At 38.5% G+C, this 27,539-nt stretch overlaps 1 protein-coding gene across 5 annotated transcripts in view; it reads left to right on the forward strand.

The window, feature by feature from the left end:
* Positions 1-27,539, forward strand: part of ANO10 (anoctamin 10) — a 127,333-nt gene that overhangs the window by 88,289 nt on the left and 11,505 nt on the right. The gene's annotated exons all lie outside the window — the stretch shown is intronic.

Genomic DNA, 27,539 nt, shown 5'->3' on the forward strand with positions numbered 1-27,539 from the left:
CTTTCAAATATCTAATTCTGTACCTTCTCCCAGCATCTAAGGAGCTGATATAGTTGAAAATGTATTGAGAGGGTGATTTTAAAAGGTAAAAATTGATACTTGTCTCTGTTGTGTATTATTTTCTCTATTTTTCAATCAATGGTGCTGACCTGAATCTGTAAGTTAGAGGCATTATTTTAATGGGCAGCCCAAGGTTATTTTATAGTCACTGATATGTATAGGCAAACCAGGTATGAACAGTGTCACCAGTGGATATAAACACAGAACGTTTCCATTTAATTCACAAGAGACAGCAAAATCCCTTGGTACAGTCAAGGACTGTGTTGCAAAGTAAGAGGGCAGAAGCTGCTGACACTTTGATCTGTCCCTTACTGAATCCATGCTCAGCACCATCTTTCCTCATACTTTCTGCTACAGCTATGGCTTGAACTTTAATCTCATCAGGGATCTCTTCTGCAAAGACCACTCCTTTGTCACAGAGTGAACCCTGTCCTGCATGGCTTGGATTCCTGTCACACAAGCAGTGACAATTTGTGCAGTACGTCTCCCAACTACTGCTCTGTACCAGTAATATCCATTAAGACGATATTTTTTTTTTACAAACTTGCCTTAAAGCATTAACTTTCCCTCACCCTCTTACCTGGTTTGAGTTCAGGATGGATGGAATGGTTGCTCTTCCTTCTCCAAAACTAGGCAAAGACTGCACTGCAGGAGGTTTCAGTCTTTGAATGCCTCTGTCTCTTGAGGTGTTTGTCTGGGGACACCTGCCTGGCAGGTAGTGCAAGTGATTGACTCTTAGTCAAATTACCATTCCCTAGGAGTCACTGAGTTCCCAACATATGGCAACATTTGAATTTTGGCTTGGGGCTTATCTGCCACTCATAATTTCCTAGAACAAATTATCAATTCATATTTCATTTATAGTCTTGTAATTTATGCACATTATTTGGCATCCCAGTTTTGTCTACTTGTCCTTTTTGCTGCTTCTCAAAATTAGTGATAATTCAAAAATTTTAACATAGTCAAATTTGTGCTGAGGAAAACCTTCCAAGTGAACAGACGGATATGAAACAGCTTGGTCCAACAAAGGTGGTTTTATTTGTTTTGACTCCATTGTATTTGAAGGCTTCTGCAAACTCTACATATGCTCATCCATGTCAGCTGAAAAATAATTATGTCTGATGGTATCTCTGTTGTATCAGAATAGACACCACCCACTTATTCATAGATAATGAGCAATTATGTGTTCTGTGTTTTCTAGGACTTGCTGTATCCATGATTTAAGGAATTTTGCTACCATATCATAAATAATTTTGCCCTTTACCAGTATCCAGACTGACACCTAAACTGTATTTAAACACATTCTTTAAGAGTTTGTGATTTCACAGAATTATAGACTGGCGTAGTTCTGAAGGGACAGCAAGAAGTCATCCAGCCCACATCCCCGTGTTGAGCTAATTGATGTAACTGAAGCTCCTTGTGGACAAGGAAAGGTCATGCTTTTAAAATAAACACTTTGTGCAGAGTGACATTTTGTTAGAGAGGTTTTTGGAGTTTTCTCCTATTTGCTTTGGATGATTAAAATAAAATCCATATTTTTTCTTTCTGGAACAGTTTGAACTGTATGAGAGATTTGCTTTGTAAAAACGTGCATGTGTCACAACAAAAAAGCCCAACCTCTGTCACTAGTAGAGATGTAAGCACACTAACTCCAAGTTGATAGATATGTGTGGCAGAACAGCACCAGCAAAATTTAGTATATGTGTTTCACAGATATGGTGAGGAAAGTAATATTTTCACTAATGATTGTGCAACTGTGGTGGAGATACGCTGTTCAGTGGTGGACACTGCTTGATTGGAATAAAACTGCTAAATGATGAGGAACTGCAGAAAATTTGATCCCTTAGCAGGGCATGACAGGATGTCCAGTGTCTGAGGAAGATGCAGAGGGTCTGTGCATGAAAGGGAAAGAAAATGGAGAGTCCCTTTTTCTCCCTGTGCCACCTCAGGCAACAAAACCAGGACCCTATGTTGAGTCACTTTGCTACAAGCAGGTGTGAGGTATCAACCAGAAAGAAGTTCTAACTTGCTGTTATCTTCGTTTCCTGCAACCGACTAGCTTCCTTACGAGGAGACTGGTGGCACTTGTATTGTCAAAGGAACTTGGTCTTGGCATTTCTTAATGGGCCTGTATGATTAGGGAATCAGAAAGGAGCTGTGATGGTGTACAAGAATGCAGGAGATGATGATGATGATACGAAAGTCTGCAGAGATTAAGCTCTGATGCTTTTTCCAGCTAATGCACGTTTGAGATGCTTGTGAGAAGTCTCTGTCTACCACAGGGACATTTATAAGCCTTTTGTTTCAGTATCAGCAGTTCTTTTTAATACATGTACAAGTGATTTTCATAAATTATGTGACAGTCTGAACCAGCAGTTTGTAACCTTTGCTGCCATAATACAGGGGGGATTATTTAGGGACAATTTATTTAGCTTGTCAAGAAAAGGGTGAGAGATGTCATTATGTGAGTTATGTAGGTATGTGTTTGCTAGTGCGTGGAAGTGTAGTAGGAGACCTTTTTGACTTCTTGATGAAAAGGTCATGTGGCCCGGTGTCTGAAATCAGGCATTACATAAAGGAGGCATGATTTTGTATCTGGGAAAATAGATTGATGTTGGTCCAGACTAGAAAACAAGTGTATGAGGGACAAAAAGAACTTTCATCAAAGACAGTATGCCATCTCTACCAGCATCCACAAACGTCTAGAAAAGAGCAGGAAAATGTGGAAACTAGGTGCTGTACTTCCTCCTAAAACTCCCACAATTTCCAGTCATTTCTAGCTCCTGATTTTTCTAGGACAGATGCAGTATCTTCGTATTTAGTAATCTTCAGTTATTCTTTCTCCATGGTAGCATTCTGTTCCCTTTTGAACCATTTTTGGCTTTAGGGTCTACAGTATCCTTCAGGAAGCGGTGCCACAACTCATTATCCTTGGTGCCAAGGATGTAGGATGATTATATGCAGATGTTTTAATAGATTTCGGTTGGGTTTGGTGGGAAAAAGTCTTTCGCTTTTATATATGAAAAGAGATATTTGGCCAAATTGTCATGGAGGTCCTTTTGCCTTCTGTAATACATGATTTTGAGTTTCTGTAACTTTATTTTATGGGCTTTGTGGAAAATATGATGGCTTGATTTACTTTTAGCTTGTTAATGATGCTTGCAAATTTGCTTTAAGGTAATTATTATAATCAAATCACATGCTTCAGGGCTTTGGCTGACTCCTTTTTTCCTCTGTTTATGTATAGATGGTCAAATAATGTGCATTGGTACAAATAGTCCTGTTTCTTGGAGGCCAGGTTAACATTTTGCTAACACAATGAAAGCCAGACCGATTACCGGATTTGGGAAAATAGAAGTTGGCAAGATTCTTGTAGTTTCTATTCTTCCACCATTACAGTACCTGAATTGATTTACCTAATATGTTTCTTGCCACCAGAGTGGGGATATTAGGTGCTAAAGGGTACTTTCCTGTTCATTTTTCATGGAAAATTGCTTCATCTGCCAAAACATGGAAAGTCTGGAGCACTGCCAGTTTGGTAGTTGTCGTTAGACAAGATATCATGACTTGGTTTGATCTCATGGCCTGTTGTGTTTTTGAAGTATTCTTGGCAGTTACACCACAACGTAACAGTGCCATGATATTGTTTATTTTCTTAAAATAGCTAAGGTCATCTCTGTCACTTTGTACAGGGACACTTAAAAGTCCAGTCTTTCAAACTTTGTTAACTTTATGGAAGAAGAAAATATTGCAATGATGAGGAATGGGTACGTATTCATGCATATATTGCGTTATTTACATGTGTGACTCTTACATAAAGTTGTATTGTGCATCTGAAATTTTAATTTAATTCTAAATTAAACATTCCATTAGTAATTAGCTTTGTTATGAGAGGCATTTATGTGCAGAAGGATTTGTTTCATGTAAGGAGTACTTAAAAATACATAAGTTGAATCTTTCTGTTTGGAATCTCCTGTAGTTCTAGGGGAACATTTTTCTTAGCGAGTTCTGGCCAGCACCTCCATAATGTGTAGCCAAATTCCAGTATCTCCTGCTTTCTGCCTACCACTAGAGTTGCATCTTTCCTTTGTAACTACTGATTTACTTTATTTATTTTCTTAAAGGCATCTTTATAGTCACAGTAAGCAGGTTTTGAAAAGTTCAGCTGACTGTAGGCAACTGCTTTCCCTGGACGATATGCATTTAAAAGTTACTGTCTTTCTACTTAGGTATTGTGTGTGCATAATGTTTTCCAGCAAACATTAATCGTACTGGGTAGCTTTGAGGGCAAAACTGTTGCACTAAGATAAACATTCGAGAGTCTGCTTTAATGCTCAAAGCCTCTTAGCTTTTTTAGGTCAATTTATCTTGTATCCTCTGACTGTGTTTCTAAGCTTGCTACTGCTAAATGCTACTTTTTAAATTCAGATTCTGTGTTCTGTTTTTGTTGACAAGGTTAAAGAGAGGGTATCTCACATTTAAGGTCCCAAATTCTATGGCAAGAAAACCAAAACCAGAGTGGTTCTTCTTCCTTAGAGCTGGCACTTAAGAAGTAAGATAGTTGTTTTATACTTGCACATATATATATATATATATACACTTTATATATATACACTTTTATATATATATATACTTTTATATATATATATATATATACTTTATATATATATACTTTATATATAGCATCTCTGCTTTTTGTATTCTGCCAGTGTCATTATAATACTGGTGCTAAATGAGGCTGTTAGGCTACAACATGTTAGGAGGTAAACTTTTTGTTGACCCAGAATGTAGGAGTTCATTGTTTATACCTAGAGTTTCTGGAAAGACTTTATTTCACAAATGTTTTCTGCAAGCTATAAATTATTATAAACAAACATATTAAAAAAATGCATTATGTATTGTGTAACTATGCTAGAAAAGGCAAATAGAGGTAATTGTCTTAAAAATGCCTTGTTATTTGCATTTATACCAGCAGAGATCTCAGATATCACTTGGTAAGAACTATTTTTCACAGAATATGTTCAAAAGTTGTAGCTTTGTTAAATACTTGAGTTAAATACTACTTACTACTCAACAAATTTTCTTTCCCTTCCTCCTCAGTGAATGCCCTTGGTTAATATTTGCCATGCACTCAGCTAGAGATTAAATTACTGGGGACTGAGAAGAAAAAGCACTTGTAAAAACACAGGTTTCTCCTGCTGTGAAACCATGGCTGTAGTGTGCAAAATGTGATTTTTCTAAAGTTAGGTTTACTGGCAGGGGATATATGTGAAAATGTCCAAAAAGCAGAGACCTCATCTGTTCCTGCTGGTAGCTAGCGTGATGCCATTAGTGTCTGTAACTGGGGAGCTCGGCGGGCGGGGGAAGTGAGGCAGGATTGTTTGGAGTTCTTTAAAATATCTCCTTGAAAGCCTGATAGTGAGAGAGGTGGAGAGGGAGAGCTGTCAGATAGTCAAATATCTGGGAGATGGTTTGGCTGTCACAGTATATGGAAGTTATGTAAGGTGTATAAGCATGTTACATAAGAGCTCCCCTGTGCTCCAGGTCACTGGCTGTGCTTCCAAAACTCACTGCCACCCGCCTGAAACCAGCCTGGAAACACACACAGCACTCTTGGAAAATGGGCATATCTGTTATTGCTGCAGCAGTGGCAGCATGATTGCATGAGAGACACATATCAAAATACTCAAAAGTAATACAATGATTTGTAAGAAGAAGAGAATCAAGTGTCCATGAGAATTTTTTTTTTAACTGGGTAGCAGTATAAATATTAAATCACATACAGCAACTTATATTGCAGTGGAACGTGTTTCAGTACTATGAAGTGGTGGGGAGGTTTTAGGCCCAGCAGGAAGGGCCTGCTTTTTATATGCAGTCTGAAAAAGCATTTCTTTGCATTTGCAAAAAAAGAATTGAAGCTCAGCTTTTTTTTTTTTTTTTGCTAGTTATTTTGTTACTGCTAGTTAAATCTTCTGCAGATTTAACTTCAGTTCTCCTGCAAATAGAAGCATGGATATTTCTCATGGGGGAATATTTGCTGAGGCTTCTTTAATCCATCGCAGTTTAAGATCAAAATCGAAAGGTGCTTGATGATGAGCCTTTTCCACCCTCTGCAGCACATTTTAATGGTAGCAGTAAGAGCTCAATTCTTCATGCTTCGGTCAGATAGCTACAGCTCCTTCCTGACAGTGTGCCAGATTTAATTTATATTACAGGTTAAATGGTTGAAATCACTGTAGTAACTGTAATAGATAACAGATGAGAACTCTATAAGACATTCTCTTCTTAAGTTATTGGGAAATTGAATTCAGCTTTGCAAAGGAGTATTCCTTTTCATCCTTCACTCTCCTCTCAAAAACTTGCTTGGAACTGGGAAAGGAAACACAATGCTTTTGTGCAGATGGCATGGAATGTTTGCAAGGAGCTTCTTCGCATCCAGATGTTGTGGAACAAATCACATGTCCAGAGCCAAAAGCTGACAGAGTGCTGTAATGGTCACTGTTCAAACAAAACAGGAGCAGTATTCGTTTCACTCTGTCCAGAAACAGTTTGCTTTGGTTGTGAGACAGTCACCATTAAGGTGAAGCCTCTGTACCCGACCAACATTGAACTAAATTGAACACATTTTTTGTTAGAGACTGCTAATACCTGAGTCCAGCCTGTAGCCCAGTTACCTCTTCTGCCTGATGGTGCATCTCAGACCTGCAGTTGGGTTCTGTGTTCCTACCCAGCATTGCTGCCTCTGGTGTGTTACAGTGCTGGTGGTGCAATTCACTGCCAGAGTGAGGGGCAGTTCAGCTGTATGTCAGACCTTCCCTCCCAGCCTCCTGCAAAAGCTTTCTGCTATTTCAGTCTCTTGGCTGGTCCTACAGGAATCTCAGCTTTCCGTGAACTCTATGAAGAGACAGAAGTTTGGCAGAAGTTACTGTAGCCTGTTTTCCTTCTTCAGTGCCATGAAACACTTTTTGTCACCTCACAGTTGCTGGGATCTCAATGTCTAGTTTGTGAATAAGTGCTTTTTGCATTGTTGGTGCAAACTGAGTTTCGTGTCTTTTCCTTGAGGAAGTTCTCTGTCCTTATTTCCCATGTCTAGGAGGATTGCCCCATGAAGCTGTACTGCAGTTCCTGTTCTGTTTAAGTAGAACATTTTGCACAAACATCCTGTCCACTTGCAAGTCACTAGTCACTGGGAGCAAGATCTCTGCAGGCATTTTTATGTAATGAAATTATATCATACGATTATTTACATGTGGAGATATGTATATGCAGTATGTATAGCCTGTGTTCATCATGCTGCACTGTAATTTTTTGCCACAGCAGAGTTTATCTCTTACTGATTTCTTATCTATAAAGAAATGGGGAGCTAGTTGTTTCTTCTCCAGTTGGGATTTCAGGACTGGCTGTCCACAACAATCACATGTGTCAAGTGTATCAGCAGCAAATCCATACAATATAACTTAAAGAACCAGTTAAGGTAAAATAGTGGGTTTTTTAGCATTGAGTCTTTATATAAACAAGGGGCAAACAAGTTAGCTCGTTACTGTTGCAACAAGCTAGTTCTGTACATCAATCTGCAGCTAGATGGTTACTGTTATCTGACAAAGTGTCCCTGAGTATGAAATAAATGTGGTTTACAGAGTTGTTTGGTATAAAAATAGTCTCCTCCCCTTCCTCTCTCAAATTTATTCTCTCAAATTTTGTACCTGCTTTTTGTATTCTGTTCATTGTGTTTTGTTCTGAAAGAGTTTTTGTCTTTAATCATCTTTGTGTGTAGACTCTTCCAGTCTTCCCAGTTTTGCATTTTTCTGTTTTATTTATCTTAGTATTTCTTGTCTCGATGGGAGAGATTGTTAGGTTGTTATGCAGTGAGTTTCCTGAACCTGATTTCATAACTGCACTCCTTGCCTCATTGCAGTTCACCCTGGACTCTAATCAGCTGTTAGGCATTTTAAAGTCCCTGTACAGTGGGTATTTTGTAAACATCATTTATTTGCCACTATGAGTGTTCCACAGCTCTACACAAAGTGACAATGGAATTAATCCAGGAAAGGAAACGAGCTGAAAAAAGTCATTTAAGTACCCGTGGCAGCCTTGCTCTGCTAGGCAGTTTGTTTACATTGATTTTATAAGGACACAAAGAAAGAACTATGGAAAAAAAGAATCTATTCTGAATTGTTCAGTTCACTCATCACAATATTCAGTATTTGAACAATATATCCCAGCCTCTCAGATTAAATGGCATTTAATTTATCCCCATTATGCACACATTTTTGTTATACCACTCAAAATACTCATTTCTTCTAGGCCTTCATTTCAGCGATAACAGAATGTGATGGTTTCCAAAGAAAGCCTGGTGCAAAAAAAGCTGAGTACTGAAACCTGAAATTGAAAGTTGAGGAAGGTGGAGGAGTGACAGGAAAGGTAGTTGCACATGGCACATTTAGAAGATCTTGTTCCTTCATTTGCTTTTTAGCTTTGCATTGATACCAAAATCAAGCAATTTTGTTGTCTCCACAGTAGAAAAAGTAATGAGCAATTCCTGCCTTCATTATCATATTGAAATGTATGTTAACTGTGAGTTTTCTTATTCTATTAGAAGTACATTTTTATTTTCCTAATACATTAACTCCTGTGCATATATACACGTTTTTTATACACCTGCATTTGCCTCTGAGTCTGTACATAGCCATATACCCTTACAACTGTTTTTGGTAATACTGAATCAACTTGTCCATGGCAATTTTTAAATGCTGAATCATTCAGTATCTGCTTTGTTTAATAAATTTTATTTATTATTTCAGGGACTTTTTAACGTTTGAGGATTTTTTTCCCCCTTTGAGTATATGTGCTGCCTATGGCCCCTATACTGCATATGCTTATGTGAAAATAATTTTTTTTCTGTATGAACTGTTCTTTCTCTTGTAAAATTATTTCCATTTTTATCAGTCTTTTAGTTAGGGGTTCTGCAGTTTGATTAGAAAGGCAAGGCTAGTCATGAGAAAGTTTTATGTATATTAAATCCTGGAATACTGAAGTGAAGTGTGGTTGAATTTCACCAGCAGGAATGGAGAATGGAGATAAAAGATGGGCAAGTGAGTGATTCTTTTACAGCTGAGTGGAAACAATAGTTTCTGCAAACTGCATTGATGAATGAATTCTCTGGGGATGTGCTTTGTAACTTTCTGACAGTGGGAGATAATAGAAGTTAAGGGGCCTCTGCATGTAAGGAAGAAAAAATATTTTTAACAGCATTAAACCTGTATAGCTGATTAGAGGTATTTATGTACTACTGGCATTTTGCTATCTTAGCTAGGACTACTAAATTACCTGCACTGAATAGCATACATACTGGGAAAAATTGCTGAAGATATGCCAGTCTCCTCCATATCTTGAAGAAAACAGAGAAAGAGGTTCCTCTGAAGAGGAATCTAAGTCTATGAAGGAATTTACCCCTCTCTGTTAACTGTACTTGGAGCATCTTGGGACAAGTCTCCTTCAGGGTGAAATGTCAATATTTTCGTGGGTAGAAACCAGCTAAGAACTTGGCTCATAATTTAAATCCTGTTTGAAAGTGGAATGTTTATATGTTGACCAAGTAAAGAGCAAAATTAGATATGTCATGATTTACTAGAGGGTGAATAATGGAGCCCACAAGACTGAATTTGAGCTTCAGAAAATATGGGTGTCATTGCCTATCAGAGGTCCTCCTTGGTAGTGTCTCTTCCTGTCCTTTTTTTGTGCTTCATTTAAACAAAGTGGCTTCACTGAAATGATGAATGGAATGTCCTTTTAAATGTTAGTCCTTGTTTTTACAAATACTTTATCTAAACATAGATACATAGAAAAAAAGAGTGTATCCATAGAAGTAGAGCATAGGGTGGTTTTTTGCTTGTTTTCCTGTTTTTTACATATAAATATCCTAGATCAATTTAAAGAACACAAGGACCAAATTATACATTGTTTGTTTATGCCTGAAGGTTTTTGCATTTTTACTTTCAGGTTTGTTTCCTCCATTATCATAATCACCCTCTTATGCAGAGGGACAATATATAATTGAGTTTCCTGGAGAGTGTTATGCAAGAATATCCTCGTTTCCCAAGGGCAGTGCAAAATAAATAAATAAATATATACTGTTGTCAGGGAGCAGCATTGCAAACCATTTCTGTTCTGATCTTAAAAACTTTTGCACCTGCACTGTCTATAAAATTAGCAGTTGGAAATTTGACTTCAAATTGACTGAATCCATTGAAATGAGCACACTAGAGCAGTCTTTGTTTCCAAGGCAACAGTCAGCCCTGTTCCTAAGGACTCAAAAGGTGTTTAAATGACAAGGTTGCCTTCAGAACACATCTTACTAAATTTAAATTTTACATTCATTCAGAATATCTGGAACTATAAAACTTTTCCTAACATGAAGTACAGCTCTCATTATGTCTTTCTCAGTCATAAAAAGAACTCACTCCTACAAAATATATTCCCTTCCTAATACTATACTCTAAATATGTTACAGGTCATGCTGCATTTCCAGTTTCTCACTGTAACTATTATGGGAGACAAGTAGTGATATCTATAGCTAAGATTAGATAATACTTTCTATTACATTAAACTACAATATTAGAACTATAGGAAAATAGATTCTGGAGGACATGGCAAAAAAAACTCAATCAAGTATTTTGGCAGATCTAATCAGATCTAATGAAGAGCTCTTAACCCTCCCAGGAAAACATGTTCACGATAAATGACTAATAAGTGCCTGATCAGAGTTCTCTGAACTGTTCTTTATAAAGTAAAAGTGATTTTTCAGGATACTTTTTCTGAACGCTCATGGAGAGCTTTTCCATGCCTGTATGGCCTCATGAATGAACAATGATATTGAGGGAGAAGCCTGCTAACAAGGAATTACTTTTTGGCAAAGCCATGAGAAGAGTTAAGTTCTCTGTGTCAGAATGGAGCAAGTGGGTGCAGAATAGATGAAAAAATTTCCAAAAGTCAAAATTTAGTTTCATGTGAAGTAACAGTAGGCTGAAGAGAATGGTGAAAATTTAAAGGCACAGATCAGAAAGATAATTTTAACTGTGACATTTGTGGCTGGGGCTTTTTATGAAAGAGAGGGAGGGAAGAGTGCAGGCATAAAGCCTCAGATTCGCCTGACATGGAGACAGAGAAATTTGGTTTGGGGATAGGTTCATATCTGTGAATGATTCTTTGCTCTCTGGTTACATATTTTCTTTCATGAATTTCAAATTCAAATTCTTACCACATTTTGTAGATTTGTCTAGCTTGTTTGTGAAGAGGAGCTTTGAAAAATAATGATCTTGAGGCAGTAGTATTGGGGAGAAGTAATTTACTCCATCATGTAAGTACTTCTGCAAATCCTTTGAGACAATTTTCAAATTAGTGTTTCTAATTCCTTGGAAATACATCGGCTTGAAATTGTAGCACATTTAATTCTATTTATACAGGAAAGATTTGTTTTGGAGGTTTGTTAATCAACAGATGTGCTTCTGGGAGAGGTATCATTATACTGGTTTGCAAAGCCTCAACTGTTTTCTAAAATACAGGTATTAAAACCGGTGTAGCTTTCCTGTAGAGTTTAAATGGTGAAATGTACAAATCTGTTTCACTTCATTGCTTTTTAAAAGAGTCAAGAAACATGAAAGTCTTTAGCTGGAATAATCAGCCCAACTCCATTAGGTTTGAGAGCCTCTTATTCCCAAGCCCAGAGGGATTTTTTTTTAGTGATGTTGGAATGCTTAAAATGCCTAATGTTTTTAAAGACCTTCTGCAATTTATAACAGCATTAATTATCAGTACTATAGTGAGGCCTGAAGGTTTGTCAATGATATAATAATTGTAAAATGGGACTGAAGTGAGAAGTAGTAAATTGAAGGGAACTTGGCAGACCACAGCTTTGCTCCTTGTGCTCTGGATTTTGATTCCACCCAATGTTCTTAGCTCAGTCTAATTTACAGGATGTTCAGTGAGTGAGGTTGCTTCACCTAAATTTATTTTTATTTTCACTGTTTAATGGCAAGGTAAATACTTACTTTTCTCTGCTTAGAACCTAACTGCTGTTCCTTGATTTACATGGTGTTTATTATTCAGGATACTCAATGCCTCCACACACAGTACAGAGTACAAAATAAGTGATGTAGATTCAGAATTGTCTCATTTGCAAATAAATGGTAGCTCTACATAAGTCTTGGATCTTCAAAATTGTAATTACACTCACTACTTTTTTGTTCTTCTTGTTGCCTGCCTAATGTATTCCTACTTGTAAAGAAGATAGGATTTTTTCAGAAATAATGTATGATAATGTAATCAAAGCCAAAGTGAGATTTTCAGAAATGCTGATGGATTAAGTGTCTAATTTCCACTGTCTATCACTACAAATTGTGTGGTCTTTAGAAATCTTTTGAAAAGTTCACCTTTCATTCATTGCAGTTGCCAGATACAAAACTGAATCAAAGCTATTTATAATCTTCAGTCTCAAGTAGCTCTCTTCAGTTTGGCTGAGATTACTTTTTGGGTGTGCATCCTCCAGAATATTTTGTGCAATTCAGGTTTTACTCATAACTGCAGACAACTGGAAAGCTCTTCATTTAATCCAGCAGGTGAAATACTTCATCTTGAGCATTGCTGGGCTGCAGAGAAGAGTTTTCAGTAGCCTCAGAAGAGAAAATACATTATTTCCTCTTTCTTAAGAGTAACTGGCTGGCTCTTCTCTCCTGCAGTCATTTATAATGCGCTTGCACTCTAGATCTTGTTTTACTCCAAGTTTCTTCTGGTTGTTATGTTGTACAGTGCGATTGGATGCAATGTAAGGAAATCAGTAAACAAAATACCAAATCACTTTTTTCGTGGGAGGAAAGATTCTATAGTAATTTAGATTCTGATGAAGCAGGTAGAGGTTTAACACACTCTTTCTAAAACACGTTCTATAAGACACTTGCTTTCATTGAGCTGTCCGGTGCTCATCAGGTGCTGCATTTGCTGAAAAATATGGTTTCATATATATAAATAGGAAGACATAATTATTTATTGAGGTATGTCATCTTTTTAATTTACTGTAAGTTCAAAACAGCGGGAAATGCACAACAAAGACAATAATGCTTGCTTATGTGGCAGACTTTCTGCTGTCCGTTTACATACCAGACTGTAAATTCTGTAGTAGTATCTTTTTATGCTTTTATGTGTCTCAGAAATTTCAAAGTTTCATAGTAAAAAGGCTTTAGAGTACTTCTAAATATAAATAAGCTTAAAAATAAATCCTGCAAAACTGCAACGATCCATTTAATAAAATGCCCATTTTTATAAATGCCCTGAAATGAGTGGGTGAAAAATAGTGTGACACATCATGTGGGCTTAATCTGTTTCATATAAATTTGCTGTGAAAGCTCTAGTTCAATATAGATAATGTGCAATCTGTTCTAAACATCCAGTTGTACAATAAGGGTAATTTGTGGGAGACAGTTATGGATCTCAAGAGCCCTTTCATCATGCAGAGTATTGAATTAATCTCCTCCTAAATGCTCATTCAGAAAGTGCCAGAAGACTGCTCTGTTTGGTTACCATGGCACATATTATTCTCCTGGCTCCTTTGAGAGCTACATTTCTATAAACTATGAGTGTTTTCAAGTTTATCAAAGCAGTAAGTTGTAGTTATTCTGATTTTTGTTGCACTTGACAGTTTTTCCTTCTGTCAGGCTTGCATTAATTTTATTATTTTAAAACGTTATAAAATTTATTTTTACCTGTGTCTTCTCTCAAATAGAACAATAACTTTCATTTAGAAACAGAAAAAGGCTAAAAGGTATTTTGGACATAAAGTCTTACAGTCTTTTTTAGATTAAAGTAAAAAGGAATTAAAAAATTATTTACCTGTATGCTGAGAGACTAGTGAAAATAGAATTCTGATAAATGCAGGTTGTAAACAGGAAAGGGAATGAAAATCAAGACTGTATTTTATCAAGACTGTACAGGGACAGATACTGTGAAGGAGATTGGACTGATTTCTTATACAATAAACTTTTCCATTTGCATGTTCTCCCATTGCAATTTCCTTACAGGCAGCAGAACTAATGAAGCCTGATTTCCTCAGGATTTATGTCCTGCCTTTCCTGAGCCTATCGGCAGCTGTGCACGTCTTCATTTAACCAGTGGCAGTTATTCTGAGCTACAGTTCTGTTTTCAGTGATAGGTTGTAGATTTGGATTTCTGTGCATACACAGCTACTGATTTTCATAAGGTGAAGAGACACACTTGGCATCCTTGAGACCTCTGTAAAGTTATGACTTCTGTTGGAATTGGCTGGTGGCCAATTTCACTAGAAAGGTGGAAGGTTACTTTGTGGTCTCTTGCTCCATGGCCCTCTGGCCCTTTAGAGATCTGACTCAGGTGGTTTTAAAGAGACATACTGTGAAAACTGTATCAAATTTTAGGAGACAGTGGTTGGCCACCACTGAAATTCAGACTTGCTTGAATTTTAGAGTTATTATTTGATAATTATTCTGTAGCAATTCACGCTGTCAGTTCAAGTGACATGTGATTATGTTACTTGCTTGTCCTGTTACAATTTGGATGACCGTGTACTTTGGACACTTCAGCTTCAGAATTTTTTTTTTTTATTTAACATTTAACTCTGATGCTTTGCTTACTCAAAATAATTGTACTCAATATAAGCCTGTCACTAAGGAGACCAACAGGGTAACAAGTCATCAGAGTTTGCCTTGAGATACTTGCCTGCATTTACTTACCCAGCTACACCTATCAGCATTTGAGTTAGTGCTGAGCTTGTGGGAAATTCTGTATTCCTGACATCCAAAAGTGACCCCCTTGTTTACTACCCTGCTTCTAAACTCTGCCCTTTTCCAGAGACATCCAGAAGCAAAGCTGTTCTTGGCAGTTCTGTGTCAGCTGTGCAGCTGAAAGATTCTCTAATCTAGCTCCTAATCAACTGTGAATATGTGGGAGGATCCTGCTTTGAATCACAGTCAGTGTGAATGATCATGTGGACAGGCATTGAAGGGAGGAAGGGAAGCTACCCATTAATAGCTGGGGTTGTCAGAAGTGTTTTGTTGTTTTGTTGATATGCAAATCTCTCATTTACCTACTTCCAAGTTCTTTAGTTTAGCATAAGGAGACACAGCATACACAAACTCTTCAGGTACTGGATAAGCAACAAAGTGTTCATTCTACGCTTTGTTATGAATATGCACCCACAGGAGGAAAGTGTGTGTGGATGGCATGTGTTAGTCTTCCTGGGAGAGGAGATCTAGTGTGTGCACAAAACCTCAGGGCAAGTGTCATGGTTTGACCAAGAAGGAGTGGGAATTCTGGGAAGCTGTGGTCAAACCAATGAAGGTTTTGGGTTTGATACTGACACCTGGTGTAGCCAGTGGGGTTTGGACACACCTCCGAGAATACACAGGGGTTAAAAGCAGGGCACTGCCCTTAGAACTCTCTTTTTGAGACATCGTCGGGCGAAGAGGTCAGATCTCTTCCCCCGCCCAGCCCGCTGCTGCTGGGCGGGGGAGGGGCCGGCCATGCGGTAGGCCCGGGGCCTGGACAGAGATGGGGTTGAGGGGGCTTCGGGGGGCTTCGAGGATGGAAGGGTGGAAGATCCCAGAGAGTCAGCCCTCGGGCAGCCAGCCCCCCCCCCCCCCAGGAGAGCAGCCAGCCAGGAGGAGAAGGAGGGAGAGTGCCCGGCCGGAGCGGCAGCGTGTGGGCAGTGTGCGTGGGAGTCGCTCCGGACCGACAGAGACTGAAAACTTTTAACCCTTTCTTGCATGATTGGGGCCTTGCAAAAATGCTAATCCTCCTCGAAGCTGAATAAGAAGGGAGATAAGAGATGAGATGTGGAGATGATTGGATGGGGAGAGATGATTTGGAGTGGCCTTTTGGCTGGACTTTTCTCGTGGCTATAGACTCAGTTGTTCCTGTGACACAGACTGCATTTAGGGGGAGGCAGTGCCTCAAAACCAGGAAGGTTCTTCGTGAGGACCCCCCGGCCCCAGGGGGTTGGAAAAATATGGGGGGGACAGATGTCCCAAAAGCAGAGACTGTGCCTTTTTGGAGTGAGACAAGGCATCCTTGAAAGACAACCCTAAAAGCAGCTCTGGTCCATGTCTCAGTGGTGAGAGCACTGGGCATGGAAGGACGATGTTACAAGCGGCAGAAGGACTTTTTTTTTTCCGGGCGGTGCCGAAGTGACAGAGAAGCACACGAGGTTTCAGTGTGTTTCCAGGAGAAGCCTATGGAACGAGAAGGACTCCTTTCCTCTTCATGAACTGATGTTTGAGTATACTAAAGTGTCGTACCAGGTGTTTTGAGAGAATGTATTAGATTGAGAAAGTCAGGTGGTGGGGAGGAGGAAAATAGTTTTTTTTGTAAGGTTTTCAATTCTTTTCTTCTTTTTCCTTATGGTATTTTCCTGTAGTTTAAGTAATAAAGTGTCCTTTACGTTTAAGTTAGAGCCTGTTTTGCTTATTCCTGGTCACATCTCACAGCAGACACCAGGGTGAGGCATTTTCATGGAGAGCACTAGCTCTGTGCCAGGCTCAAACCATGACAGCAAGGCAGGTATTTAGAGAACTGAGAAACTCTGGGTAGGATTATACATCTTAGAGCACTGGAAATTGATTCATTATGATTGCATTTTCTCCTGAAATCAAATTTGTTTCTTGCACAAGATTGTGGAAAATGCAATTCTGGCCAGAACCTACATGTAGTTCAGACTGCCAACAAATCTGTTAGAGACCATCCCATTGAAGCAACAGCTGAACTATGAAATGGTTGAATTATGACGTGGTTAAACAGAGAAAAATTAATATGAGAAAGTTAGTCACAGTAACATGAGGGGGTTTTCGATATTCAAGCAAAATAGGGAGCACATTAAGTGGGGCAAATGAGGCCTGATGTGCTTACGAAGGATGTAGGGGGTTTGTAACCTGAATGTCTGTAACAGCCAACAGAAAAGCATTGCCTCTTCTTTCATTGTTCTACAGAGCATCATAAAGACAGGATTTCTGCTGCATTTGAAGGCTCTTACACTTCTGTGGAAAAGCAGCAAGGCTTGACATTTGAGAAATTTGAGAGTTGATGTGTTCAAAGAAAGCTGGTTAGGGTCAAAGAGCATGTCAGTCTTTAAGTAGAATTCAGCATCCTTTTAAGTTAGCATGGTGAATATTTTAGATTCTAATTACCTAATGTGTAATTAATTCATTATGCACTGTGCTGTAAAAACTGAAATACTTCTTTTGACAAGCTGAAAATAACATTTTTATTATTCATTCAGAGAGTAGGATATTGAATGTTGTATATAACAGATTATAAAGTACTAAAATGTATTCTGGGGTAATTTAGCAAGCAGACAAGAATGGAGTTCCTTTAACCTTCTCTTCCTGAAATAAGTATTAAACTGAGATGACTGACATTCTACATTTTTGTCAGCTCAGTATAACATTCTGCTCAGAACTTTCTGAAATCATGGGGCATGTACTGCAGCTTTGTATAGACAAGCATCTATACATCATTGCATGTGTATCCGTCCCAGTGTTGCTCTCTTATAGAAACAATATTATGTTGCTGCTCTGTGTTTATTTAATAAGAGACTGAAGTCTCCAATATTCTGAGGGAATTTACATAAAAACCAAATTCATTTATGTACATGGAAAGCAACACACTATGATATAAATAGCTGTGTGCTTAACCAAAAGAGAAAGTTTTCCTGTATGTGCTCTCAGGATTGGTTCTCTTTGATGTGCAGCTCTATGAATAACAAGTAACAGGGCATAGGGTGGCAGGTAGCTCGTGTGCAAAAGAGAACACTGTTTAGAGCAGGTCTTTTGGGGAGATAATGTCTTTTTTTGCTTCTGAGAAGCAGGCTGTCAGGAGGGTTCAGCAGTACTGTTAGGCTCTGCATACTAAAGCATCCTTTTTAAGATGCCAGCTCATAGAAAACGGATTAGAGAAGCCAGGAGGAAAATATCTGCCAAAAGAGCTGAATTCAGACAGATACTTTTAAAAGCTTTATTGTATTTTAAAGTTTTAGTAAAATAAAGGAAAACTAAATGGAAAAGCAGGATTGAATAAAATAGAACATTTTATAAGTTAAGGTACTGTAATACTCTTTTTCTTTCTTTTTCCTCTCTTTTCTGTTGACAACAAGTAAAACTTTAGCTATCATTTCAGAGCAATTGTGCCTCTGTCATTTGCTGAGTTATTCACTCTATTATAGGAGCAATGTGCACTACTTATGGCTGTATATCCTCTGAAATAGATTGAAAACAGAAAGATTTACTTTTCTGAGAAGCATTTGGAGAATCTGAAGTATATTAGTTTAGCTGCCTTGTTTGGTTTTGGATTGGTTGGTTGGTTTTTCTTCTTCGTTTTCCAGCACTGCTGACCTTTATTTTTTTTTTGAGAGTGCTTTAGTTCTTCAGTCCTTGTTAAGCTGTGTAGCCAATCTATTATTTTTTTGTCTGATTGCCTTCTTTTCATAGGAGAATCTCTTTTTTTCTTTTTATCTGTTTCCTCTGATGATAATAGTATTATTCATATTCCAAGGGTGGTTTTTTTTCTCTACTGTCTCAATTTTTGTTTCATGTGGAATAAATTACAAAACTTCCAAAAGTCAAAAGAATGTGGAGTGTGTAGAGAAATGAGCCATAGCCTGGTCTGTCTACCCTGTTATCTCAGAGCAAAGCTGACCCAGAGCAATATGTAGTGCACTTCTCAACTCAAGAGTCTGCTGCTTTCTGTGACCTCTCCTTGGTCCCTCAGGGCAGAGGAGTCAACATTTAAAACATGTCTTGTTGGGCCAGAAATTGTTATCTTGTCAGACACTGAATGTTTGGTGGGATTTTGGCTTATTACAAAAGAAAAGTACAAGCCAGAAGGGACCATCTCCCAAATAAAACTCTGAAATTAATTAATGGGGCAGCTGAGCAGAAAGGATGGAGACGTGAGGAGAGTAGTCAATCTCTTTTTAGGAGCAAAAAAAAAAGAAGGAAAAAGCTAACAACTCTAAACCCCAGGAAAAAGCAACAAAGATGTTCAGCATGATAAAGCAAAGACTTTTCAAAGATGAAAACCAGTTTTTGATACCTGTGCAAGTGCTATTTTCATCCTGGAAAAAAAGAAGGCTCTGGATGACTTCATTGTGGCCTTCCAGTACCTGAAGGGAGCCTAAAGGGAAGATGGAGAGGATCTGTTTACATGGGTATGTAGTGATAGGACAATAGGTAATAGTTTCAAACTGAAAGAGAGTAGGTTTAAATTAGATATTAGGAAGAAATTATGCACTGTGAGGATGGTGAGGCATTGGAACAGGTTGCCCAGAGAAGTTGTGAATGTCCAATCCCTGAGAGTAAAGGCTGGGTTGGATGGGGCCCTGAGCAACCTGGTCTAATGAAAGCTGTCCCTGCCCGTGGCAGGGGGATTAATTGATCTTTAAGGCTCCTTCCGTTTTGAGCAATATCGTTCTCATGTCCAGATTGGGTAATCAAACTTTCAGGATCTGATCAATTAGAGTTCCTTCAAAGACCTGTTAAAAGTTTAAATTTCAATGCAGAGAAAATATTTTGCAGGTTTAGCAGACATGTGCAGGCATAGTGACTCCATAGCTTTTGATAGGAAATAAGTAGGAAAAAGAGGAAGGATTTTAAAAGTTCTTGTAATTATTTTGGTAACTTTCATGTAGGATGTGATGCATCTGCCAGAATGGATCACCAAACCCAGATTTTTATTATTCAGGTCAGACTCTGAGACAAAAGAACAGTGTGTTAGATAATTTATTCTGCAGAGTTTATTTAGTTGTAGCACTTAGAAGGCTTAAGTGCATTAAGACTTGTGTTGCCTTAGCTTTGTATAAAAATGCACAAGTGTTAAGTTCCTGCCCCAGAGGTCTTCTTGGGTGTCTGTGCTGCAGGTACAGGTCACCATCTGCTTGCCCATGCAAGTTTCAAAAGCTTTCTACAATTCTGTCTTGTGCATTGTTTTTGGTTACCTAAGAAGGAAAAAAAAGACTTGAAAAAGTTTTGGCAGCAACACAGCCTTAGATATTTAAGGACAATGTTACGTGCTGTTGGAAGAGCAGGACTACCTGTAACACATCAGGGATTGTTGGATATTTGTTGAAGAGACATTCTGTGTTTGAATAGTTTGAAATAAATTGAATAACTGAGGAGGTCAGTTTCTATGAAAGGGGTGGGGGTTGGTACCACCATCTTCTTAAGGTGGTGGATTTTTTCAAAAGGTAAGGTTACTTTTTATATATAAAAGAGGAGTAAATCTGCTAAGTAGATGAGGTTCTTGTGACTCTTGGTCCTTCCTGTTTCTGACTGGAGAAATTTTATCAAATTAATCAGCCTGTGTTTTTCCTCTTTGGGGAGATGGAAAGGTCTGCTCTTAACACATTCTAGTTAACATTTGGTAACCAGTAGTGAAGTAAATTCCTAATGAAATGAAAGACAGATTGGTGTGGGTTGGTAGAAGTACTGTTGAGTAAAGCCAGAATTTAACTGGTCTGCCAGTTGAGAAACTCTTAAGTGGCTAAATTAGACTTGCATGTGGCAAGAAGACACCTTTCTTCTGCAGGTAGGACACACCCAGAGCTTCCCTTACTTGTTTTTAACATGGTGATGTTGAAATTACTAGACCAAATCATTAATTAGTTTATCCAGTAACTTCTCTGGGAATGATCTGTCTTCTTGTTTCCATGTTAAGTATATGAAAGTGTTTGGAGCAACAATTAATGGGAGCAGTTCCTTACTTGCTGTATCAATTAGTTTTAAGCTTATCTCATCAATAGGGAGGATTTTCATATCTGCTTCACAAATGAGATTATTTTTAATGCCACTGTGAATCTTCCAGTTTGTTGCATAAGCATTTAATATAACAGCATTTATGAGGATCATAGTGATTCCAAGCTGTATTTTCCTTTCTATTTTTTCACTGATCAGCAGAAGTCATGAAAGGAGATTCAGCCATTCACTAACACAGGACAAAACCCTCTTTTCTTCTTTTTAGTCAAACCCCTGCAGATTTCAGAAGAGAGAAAACTTATTTAAGGTGTTATTATATATCCTTTTCCCAATAGTATTGGTGATTATTCCCATGTCACAGAAAGATGAAACAAAGTCAAGAAGCAAATTCAGCGGATAGCAATTTCAATGGGATATGTTTCTTTGATCAAAAGTTAATAGGAAGGCAAAATTCTAATATAATTACGTGAAAGTTATATGAGATTCATGCCAAGTAATAGAGAGTAACATATATAATACATATTTTAAATTAGTGCTCAATGCTAATTATGTACTGCCTGCTGAAAAACTCCTTTTCTGGACTGAAGTATGAATTCCCTATAACATTATGGTAGCAATATTGGCCAGTTCCCAAATTTCACTGTTACAAATGAGGAAGGCATTGGGAGGAGAATTTTTAGGGTAGCAAAAACCAACACATGGAAACCAAAACCTAACAGCCTCCCATTAATATTATGGATAATGCCCCTTTAAATACAAACTGTTAAAGTCTTCTTTATGAATTCATTTTCTTTATTTTTAGATCGATAAATAGATACAGTATACAGGTACAGAGAGAGAGAGCGAGAGTTTGGGTGTGTGCATTCTATTCAGATCCTTGGTAGATGCATTCTTACACTGGCTTACTGTAAACCACAGCCTCTGCTGTATTTTCTTTTACCACTAATAATTATTGTAATTTCCTATTAGTAAGGGAAATTATGTTGCTGTCATTTTAATACATAAGAGATATTTGCTTAAGTTTATTGAAGAAGTCTTTTGCTGTGGTTGTGAAATGTTACTGTTTTCAAAAAGGGTGTAACTAATGGCCATGGTTCCTGCAGTTCTGTTGGTTCTATAATGGTGTGTCTTTACTTTCTGATTGTTTCCAGTGCCAAGAATGAGGCAGGAGCATGTGAGCACTGACATATTATCAAGCGCAAAGTGCAGAAAATGGATTTCTGCAGCTTGTTAATATTTTGCAATTATTTGTCCTGCCCTAGCTTGCATATTTGATTTGCCCTGAAGGATCTCTGGAAATGTGTGTTCACCTTCCATCTTATACCATCACACAAATTTGCTGTGAATTAGCTAGGTGACTCACTGAATAATATTGACTCACTTTACTGATGCAAAATCATATGATGTTTTCAGCATTTATTTAGAGTCTTTTCACAGCACTTACTGGCATGTTTTTTAAAATTCGGTTAGTTTGACAGATGTAACAACTTATTTTATAAAGGTCTTACTATAAAATTCACACGACAACATATTTTCTTACAAATGGTAATGTTGTACACTGTTTCTATAGCAGTTGGACACTTTTGATGTGCTACAGCCGATATGTTGAAGAGAAATTGCTTTAGATGTTTGTATTGCATGCTAGATAATATATTTGTTGTGGTAGATTGAAGTTGAGGAATAGGAGTGTGATGGCATTGGTGACCCAGGGTATCCAGTAAAAGCACTTTGCAATGTATAAAAAACGTTCCAAAGCGAAGCCTTGATGTCTGATAGAATTAAATTAGTGTAGCAATTTAACATGAATCACAATAGTTAATCCCCCAGTGCATGCTGAAGCTGGCACCATTAGCTCTGATTTCCATTGAAGCAAAAGAAGGAGGTCAGTCTAGAACAGCAGCTGGACTGGAGCTGCATGTATCTGTTCCACACATTCATTTCTAGGCTTCAGTTTATTGTCTGGCTTTAAGCAGCCCCTCAGAGCAGAGCCCCAGAGCAGGGCTGTGCTGGCAATACTTTGTCCTTCCTTTGGTTCCCACTGCTCCTGAAAGGCAGAGCAGGACAATGGGAGAGGGAGGAGGAGCGGGGCTCTCTTCCCACCAGCAAGCTGCCAGCCTCCAGGGCCACTCTTCTTGGTAGCTTCCCTGCCAGCAAATCTGACCCTTAGCCACCTGTGAATTTAGAGGCAGAAAGGAAAGATTTCTCATTTTGAAGGAATTGAAAGTTAAAATATAAGGGAGAGGGAACAGCTAGGACAGTAGAACAGCAGCAAATCTGCAAGGAATAAATAAGGAAAAGAAGTAAAATGCTTTAATGAAGTGAAAATACTTAAGAAAATTAAAAAGCAGAAAAAATAAGGAAGAGTGTTACCAAGGCATATGAAAATTGACTTACTCTGTGCATGGAAAGCCTGCACAGACACAAGGTTCATGTTGACAAAGTAGAAGAGTAATTGCCATATATGTGACCTTTTTGGTAATCATTCAGGTTTTGTTTAGAAAGTAAAAATTTTAACACTAAGTTCTAAACTCAAAACCCACAATGTTATTAAAAGAAATTCTTAAAAATGCAGATGTATTTTATGCAATACACGTACTCTGCCTTTATGTATTATACTGAACAAAATTTAAATTAACAGAAAGAAACTGGGATTATAGGATTGGCAAGGCATGAAAATAATAAATTAAATAGTCAGAAATCATTCATCCATTTTTTTTCAATTTAAACCTCATCCCAAAATCTTTTTCTGTAGTTTCTCAGTTACATAGCATAGGGTGTTCAAAGGCACTAAAGCAGATCTCAGAAAGAGAATAAACGCTAATACTCAACATACCTACAGGTCATTGTTTGTCTTTATATTACAGAGCTGCTTAAAATATCATCTCTCTTCAGACTGAAAATAGTGGCTCTTATACAGCTTTAATTTGCTCTTTATTGCAAAAGAATTTCATAAAGCTTTGCAAAGAAATTGCTGGTGGTATTAGAGGCAGAAAGGCATAGAATTTTGTGAGGGTCTGATACAGTGGAGGTAGCTCTGAAGAGGAGGCTGTAGAGGCAGAGCGCTTCATCACTTCAAAACAAAGGTAGTGAGCAGCAAAGAGGTTTTCTTCCCACTAATGTGTTGGAAAAAGGGAAAAAGTATTTTGTTCAGTCCTAACACAGGAAGCATATAAAGACAAAGTCTGGTTTCACTGAAGTAAAAGAGAACTTTGCCATTGCCTTCATGGAAATCAGACCTTTACCCCTTGCTAAGTTGTTCAAAATTGCAACAGGCTTAGCAGGGCAATTCATAAAGATTATAAATCTGTAAATATTGCCATACCTATAATTTAGGACTATGTCAGCTATTACAACTTTACTCATTTTGAAGATATGCAGTTGTAAACTACCAAACCAACCTTTTACTCTCCTACCTGCTTATTAGACAGACTTTTGTAGTGCAGTGAGGGTCATGCTCTCTGTCCAGGTGTGCCCCTTCAATGAAAATGGCACATTTGGTCAGCTGTGTCCTTTGTGTATAATTGTATCCTGGTGCCTAAACCTCTAAAGTGGCAACATGCAGATGTCTGGGATGGGGTGAAAAGCAGGAATAACATTTATCTCTCCATCTTCTGCCTATGCTTTGTTCAAGAACTTCCTGAGCCAGATCAAACCATAAATCCACCATAACTAATTTGAGTTACTGACTTTATCTGATCAGACACATACCAACCTAAATATAGATTTAAGAGCAAATCAATAGCCTGTAATCAGTTGATACTTGTGTTTGGCCCAGTATTTAAGGGTAAACTATTTCTTTCTATGGGTGCATAGTCTTCCCAAAGAGCTGGGAATGTGGCAGGATGCCTTTTCACAGGTATGTCTGGTGAAGGAAGAAATTCTTTCAGTGGTGCCACTGCCATTTTGTATTTAAAGACCTATTTAGCACACTTTAACATTCACAGAGTTGATTGCTTCAGAGTATTTATAAAATTACTGTAACTAGAAGTTGTTTACTGGCTCTATGTTGATTATTTTTCACTAGACTGTAACCAGGCAATTGCAGAGCCCTCACAGGAAGTAGAAGAGAGAAAAGTAAGAATGAAAATATTACTCAAAATTATATTGTAATAACATGTGCTTGGGTCAGGAGAGCTTCTGCAGGGGAGGAAAACAAATAAGATTGCCTGGCAGGTCCCTTCATTGCTGGCCTGGGACTCCTTGCCTAATAAACTCCTGAGCAGAATTGAAAATAATTCTTCATCAAATAATCTAAACATTGACTAGTTTTTCCTAACTTACGTACTATATTAAAATTTTTTTTTAATATTCTGGTGACAGTTAATTTAGAATTACACTTACTTTTCATGCTCATACAAGAGATAAACAAAGAGGCAAATTTCCTCTTAGAACGAACTCCCTTCACAAGAGTGGTTACTTTCCCTATGTGTCTGCCCAGCACTGAAGTCTGATTTCTTAACATGTTGTTTTTACTTCAGATACACTATAAAGTTTTCTACTTCTGTTTTTCAGACATTTGATTTCTCTGGCATTTTCAGACATATTTGTGAGGCTGAAATTTCTTGCCTGCCACAAAGAAATAGAAATTTTGTACTTGCAGTGTTGTGGCTGCTGTGTGGTAGCAGGACAGAGGACACCATGCCCCCTGCAAATCTTTCTGCTTATTTATGTCAGATTTATGGTACAAATGGTAATTTCCAAAGATAGTGCCTGAGGTTGGGTTCTTAATTTCATATCTGGATGCTGATCTAGATTACCCAGTGAATGTCCTGCATAGAAGAGTAAAGTTCTTATCTTGTTACTGGTTTTATTTGAAACCAAGTTGGGCTCTTTATGACCACAAATTAGGAAATTTGGAGAGAAATGTGAACCCAGGGTAAAACTGAGACCAGCTGGGCTTGGGCTGGGGCTTGCCATGCCTTTGTGTCCACTGGCAGAGCAGAGGCTGGGTAGGACTTCAGTACTGCTTAGATGTTGGGGTTTATGTGCCTGGGGTCCAGGGATGACTAACTTTGTGTCCAGAAAGTAGTGGAATATATTTTTTTTGTTTTCTGAGGGTTGAGCATAATTCATTTTGAGAGACTCTCTGTTTTTCACACAGTCTGTTCCCTGCTGTTGCATGGATTACAGGGAGACACGTTCATGCTCTTTTGAGTTTTTCCTCTGCTCATTTTGTGGCATTAAATAGTTTAAACTGGTCTCTTGCCTTTTGTACAATAGATTTGCTAAAGGATGTTGGCAAGAGCTGTGGGTTTTGGCCTGTGCAACACCGGAATTGATGCTGTGTGGTCTCCCCTGGCTGAACCTCTGTGTGACGTGTGTTTGTGCACTCGAGGGAGGCTTGTGTCTGTGACCCAGCAGGTTCCTTCCAGCTTTAAGCTGGAAAAAATGGAAGCACAGAGAGTCTGAAAGCACACATAGTCTGAAACTTGTCTTCTGCAGAAGCTGTAGTGAGCTGTGTGTTTTTCCATCACCCAAGCAGTTGGCCACTTGAGCAGTGTGAGGAGGAAGGACTCTCCCTGTCCCCCTGCAGTGCCACCACCACTGCCAGCACTGCTCCAGGGGCTGTCTGGCTGCTTTCAGCAGAGTGAGTGCAAGGCATGTGAGCTTCAGTGGCAAATTAGGGCAGATTGAGCTGCCTGCTTGTTAGCCAGCCTTTTACTGCTGTCACAGCACCACAGAATGGGTCAGTTGGAGGAAACCTCTGGGATCAGCCAGTCCAACCTCCCTGCTCAAGCAGGGACCCCAGAGCATGCTCCTTAGGACTCTGTCCAGATGGCTTTTTGAGTATCTCCAGGGAAGGAGATTACAGTTGGTATAAAGCTAACACAGCTATGTCTGCAGTTAAGCCTCAGTGTCAGCCATATCCATATATTAGGAATTTGTGTCCAGAAGACTCGTTAAACTCTCCAAGTGCTGAGTATTTCTCTTCCTGAGGGGATGTGCCTGCTCACCTTGCTTAGTGAAAAAGCTTGTTAAACTTCAGAGAGGCAGAATAGTGTGGTTCACTCATTTTCTCCTGATGGTAGCTAGTAATAGGAAGCAGGTAATTACATCCTCCAAAACCCCTGAGAAAAGGAATTGTATCATTGCTCACCCTGAAACCATTAAAGCATTGTTGATGTGCTGTTAACCTAGGGGCCAACTGCACCCTTAAACCATAGTGATGTCTGCATGACCCAGGGCACAGAACTAAAGAAATGAGTGTGGGACTGCACAGGCCATCCCCCTGCTTTGAGATGTCACCAAGGTCATGTCACATTGCACATTTTTGCATCATTGCTTTCATAGCCAGTCGATAGTTTCTGACTCCAAAATCTATTGACCAGCTGCTGATTGGGTGAGAGGTAATTGCATAAGCTAAAGGGAGAGCATCCCTTGGGCTGGGCTGGCATCCTGGGAGGGTGGTTTGGGCACACACTCCTCATCAGGCATTCACATGTTTTTTAACATTGTATTTATCTGTCACTTGGCAACTGTTTGGCCAGTTATGGTGAAAAAAGTTAGGAAATATGAGCTACATGAGGACAAAAATAATGTAAATTATTTTGAGGGGCAGAATGCATAAGCTATATTCTGAAGAAAATACTATTAGACTGTCTTGTGTGACTTCCACTATTCTTCATTTTTGTGCTGTCTGCTGAACTAAAATAAGGTTCAGCAAAGGGTGACTAATACTGTAAGAATATTGTAATGAGTATTAATTAATACTTT

The sequence above is a fragment of the Zonotrichia albicollis genome, chromosome 1, assembly GCF_047830755.1.
Source record: "Zonotrichia albicollis isolate bZonAlb1 chromosome 1, bZonAlb1.hap1, whole genome shotgun sequence".
Classification (NCBI taxonomy): Eukaryota; Metazoa; Chordata; class Aves; order Passeriformes; family Passerellidae; genus Zonotrichia; species Zonotrichia albicollis.